We start from the raw sequence: 4855 nt of genomic DNA, 5'->3' as shown, positions 1-4855 counted from the left end.
GAGAGCCAGTATAATAATTAATTAATTAATTAATTAAGGTAAATAAATGGTTAGCATGTAAGTTAAAGAATATATCGAACTCCGGTGACGGAGCTTGGGACTTAGCATGCTCAGTTAAATAAACTACAATCGTGATCGTAGACACTACGTAAAGCATTGATAGAGCAATTTTTCGATTATGCACAAAGAATTTCGCGTTTAGAGACGGACAATCATTAACGTTTTATTACGTAGTAATGAAGCGTGATATATAAACGTCGGCATACCAGAAGCCAGTATTACGTAACAAGCAATATCACCGATGGCTTTATATGTATGATGCTTTCCAAAATCTTTTTTTAATCGCAGAAAGGAGGAGCCTTCTTCGATCGTAATTCGCAAGTCGTTAAATTTGAATTCCGCGCGTAAAGGTGCCAAAGTAGAAGGTGCAATCACGAGATATCGTAAATAGTGCTTTACGAAGAAGAACAAGTGTAATCGAGTAAATTATTCTTTTCTATGGCGCCTTGAGATTTTCAATCCTGAATGCATTGTAGGTTTCACGCAAACACTAATTAGTGACAATGTTATTCCGCATTTTACGTAGGCATCCTGAAGACTCAGCAGCTCAATAAATATCCATTTGGGCGTCGAAATATATGCTCAAACATCTTGTGTTGATTATCGAAAGAACGATTCACTGTTCATATATATTTATATCGTTCTTTACGATTTTCTATTTACAAATGATGATTATATCAGGATGCCTTGACACTTTGAATTGGCGATTTCAGGATTACTAAGTCAAAAGAGCAATTTAGGCTTTAAATTTTAAAGATTATTTAATTAGTTACTATTGGATTAATTAGTAGATTTCTATAGAAATTAGTTTGTGTAGGGAGACAGCAATGTTTAGCCACAAAGTTTTGTATTTACTAAATTAGTAATGTATATTTATAAAATCAAACTATGAAGTGTTAGTCATATCTTAAATGCCAAAAATAACAATGAACATTTAAAATGACCATCTTACCTTTGATACTAGTGTTAAAGCGTTTTGGAAACATATCATATAAGCCGCGTTTCTTTTCACGGATAAATTCTTCTAGACAGCCAATAAAGCATTTAGTTCATCAATCGGTGAAAATCGTTTATTGTAGAATCTTTTTGGTATTCTAACTATATGTTAGAACTAACTATATGTTTAACTAACCTTTTAGAGTTTGTTTTTTTTTTTTAAATATACGTTATTACCCAAGTTGACGTTATTTATCATCATTTTGATGTCAAAATAATGTCTTTAATGTCGTTTCAACATTCAAATGGTGACAAATAGCGTTTGCTACCTGAGTAATGGTTTGATAAACATCCAATTTTGTGACTAAACTTGCTGTCACCTTCTACAGATTTTGTAGTTTTGATTTAATATTAAGAGTACAAAAACGTTAATAGAATTAATTGCATAATGTGATGTAAACAGTGTATGTTTATTTAGTTTCAGTCGAAAGAAAAGATGGATGGATTGGCTGTTGAAAATTATACCGAAGATATCGAAATCGCTAATTCCGCGTGTCAAACAATTGGACATTAATGGACACGAAAATCTCAATGCGCTTGCTTGATATCGTAATACATTGTGTACATAATCTCTAGAAACTTTGTGGAACGCGACATACACTGCGTAGGTGGCAGATGTAGCATTAGCCTGTTTCTTTTAACCGCGTTTACGCCGCTGCATGAGCGCGGCTGAAGTTAGTTGGGACACCTATCATGAAGCCAGTTGAGACAACGGAACAAGATGCCAGTATATCCTAGAGCCAGTTTATATCATTAGAGAGAAAATCTCCGCGTGTAAGATTAATGCGAGGGTCGATAAATTAACATTTGTTACATGTTGTACTCTGATAGGGGATAGTGCCTTCTAATGTTAAGAAAGGGGGACGCTGCGTTAGGCCTTAAGTATTACTGTTAGTGCCTTAAGTCACGCGAATCTTCGTGCTTGTACACCTTTCATAATCCGATCCTACGAATCCTCGCCCGGAGGACCAGTTCGGCGCGCTTTATGGTATCTTCCCTGCAGAAGTTACTAATCGGATGTCACCTCGACTCACATGAAGCTCTGTTAAATATGCACGAAGTTTTCGGGATACCAGATATTAAATCCGGGAATGAAAACTATATCAAGCGAATGAGGAATGAGATATCATACTCGTAACGATATGGAATTTTTAACGAAATTTTTAGTTATCTATTGAATATCGAATTGAGCAGCACTATAAGATTCGGCATATTGGCACATATTGACATATCTGATATTCCTAGCGGAAAGACTAACAAACTTTTTCTCTTGTTTTAGTTTCAATCGAAGTGTTGATCGTTCATATGTTCTATATTGTTATATGATCATTGATATAATCGAATGTATTATTTCTTCTTTCATATAATTTTTACAATTTAGAATATAATTACTTATGCATCCTCACACATTTCTGTGTAGATCTCATTGCATGCTAAAATTTTGGAATATCCAGTATTTCACACACTCCTTAACATATCGCATGAATTGATAGGATGGATAAAATAATAGTCTAATATTCTATTGCTTTTTTGCATGATTTACTATGCTGGGCTGCAGTAGAATCTTTATAGGCGAACTGACAATAGTCACGTTTTCATAATACATATGTATACAAATTATTTTCGTACATTGTTATCACGAAATTCAACAATGAAGAAAATATCCAAGATACTATTTTGATCGTACTAATTCTTTATCTTTGAGGAAAATATCTCTAAAACGGTCGTCAAAAACAGCGCTGAACTTCACATGAACAGCAAAAATGTTATTGATGTAAATATTGATGGCATAACGACACCGTCTTTCACTTTCGCTCATATATTTGTGCTGATGCATGTCGTCAACTTGTCCTTTGTATGCCTTTCATTCAAATTTAGATTTCAGATTGCTATCTGAATACTCGTATTAACGGAATATCCAAATCCCTTTTGCGATATTGAGGAAAATTAACTACAGATTGGGCCTTTTAATTTAAACTATCCCGAACTTGAATAATTATTTTCGTAACCTTTCGTTAAGATTATCATCTTTTAAGTTATCTTTGTTGAAGTTATCTCGTTTGATTATCAGTTTTATAATATTCTTGTTTATGTTTACATAATATTATATCCAATTTAATCTCTTAGATAAGAGCTAATTAAATAACTTTATTCAATTGTTTTTTTTATTTTGAGCATTAAATTTTTCTTTTTTAGATTCTTTGTGCATAATAATAAATGTCTTTCAAGATTCAGAAAACGTGATTTTGTTAATAAATGGTTAGAGATATATATAGTTATAAATATATATATATAAAATTCCTTATACATTCAACGTTTTAAAAAAAGTTTATTCAATAAGTGTGTACGTTTTCATAAAATATTTGCTCACTTGCTCACATTCGGCTAGAAAAGTGTTTTTATATTTGCATGCGGCACGTGGCCGATCGTTATTGCTATAGGCTTAAGAAATGCTCGAAATGCATGAAATAGGTAGCTGTTACGTGCGTTAAATGCCGTCCTTTTAAGAAAATATAGAAACGAATCATTGAACATTCCTGCAATTAGCCCGAGAATTCACTCAAGTTTTTTGCGCGGAATTTTCTATGTCTTTAGGGATTTCGATATTCCGAAAAAAATGAAAAGGACTAGAGGATTTACATTCCCCGAGCACACACGTTCCTATATCGAAAAGTGCGTGTAGCTTCAAGAAATTCAATGCTTTACGCGTATTCGAGTGTCCCTCCTTTTCTATTTCTCTCTCTATATATATATATATCAGCGCTTATTTCTCATGTTAATGCACGACTATTCAATTCTCCGTAGAAGGCGAACCGTGAATGGATAAGGAAGTAGGTAAACGAGCTTCATATCTGAATTTTCTTTGAAGGGCCCCGCCCAGGAAAATTAGCATTTCAAGTGCCTTAACAGATGGTCAACTGACAGCTAACTAATCGGGATTACGCAGTCGTGGACTCTAAGTCACCGCGAGTCGCCAAGTCTCGGACGCAGGTCATTTATATTTGGCACACCTCGGCGAGTCTGGCTCTAAAAATGAATAAAACAAATATGCAGCGATTTGCATACACGACACGCGCGAAGAGGAATCCTGTCGATCATGATCTTAACAATAATTCCGGAAGAAGCAGCGCTGCTTACGGAAGATGCTTCGACGATATTTCTCCTCGCGTTTCTGTAGTGTTGAGTGATATCGCGAGAGCGTTCTTATAGAGCTCGGCCATTTTTAACTGAAATTCAGATTTATTTCAAGAGAACCAGTAGCACGAAAAACTGGAGAGTGATCGGTATTTCGAGAAGAAACGTATTATCTACATGAGATATCGCATTCCAAGTATTTTCTCGGGAAGATATACCGGTCCAAGAGAAAGTTAAAAATTTCTTTAGAAGTTTAGACGGTCCAACAACGAGACATCTTATTTTAGAAAGGGATCACTGTCACAGTTTTAAGTCACTTTTATCAGTTTTATCAGTTTTGAGATTTCATAATACATTTTCCAGTATTATTTCTTGACATCATATGTTATTCATATTCAATGAAGAACGGCTAAAAGTGCTAAATACGAAATAACAACATGCTTCAGGTCACTTCGCGGATAGTTGATACATCACTGAGAGAAAGGATTTTGTTAAATTAGCAAGCCACCAGTACCTTTAACCGGTGATCGGTAAATATGTAACAACAAATTATGTTAGTTGTGATTGCTGCTAGTCTGCTATACCAACCAATTATTAGAACAGAAACAAACTATATAGAATCTAACCTATCTTTTGGATAGACTTTAGCTCGTTTACATAGAAT

This window comes from Trachymyrmex cornetzi, unplaced genomic scaffold (genome assembly GCF_001594075.2).
Source record: "Trachymyrmex cornetzi isolate Tcor2-1 unplaced genomic scaffold, Tcor1.1 scaffold156, whole genome shotgun sequence".
Lineage (NCBI taxonomy): Eukaryota > Metazoa > Arthropoda > Insecta > Hymenoptera > Formicidae > Trachymyrmex > Trachymyrmex cornetzi.
Note: the sequence above shows the minus strand (reverse complement) of the source record.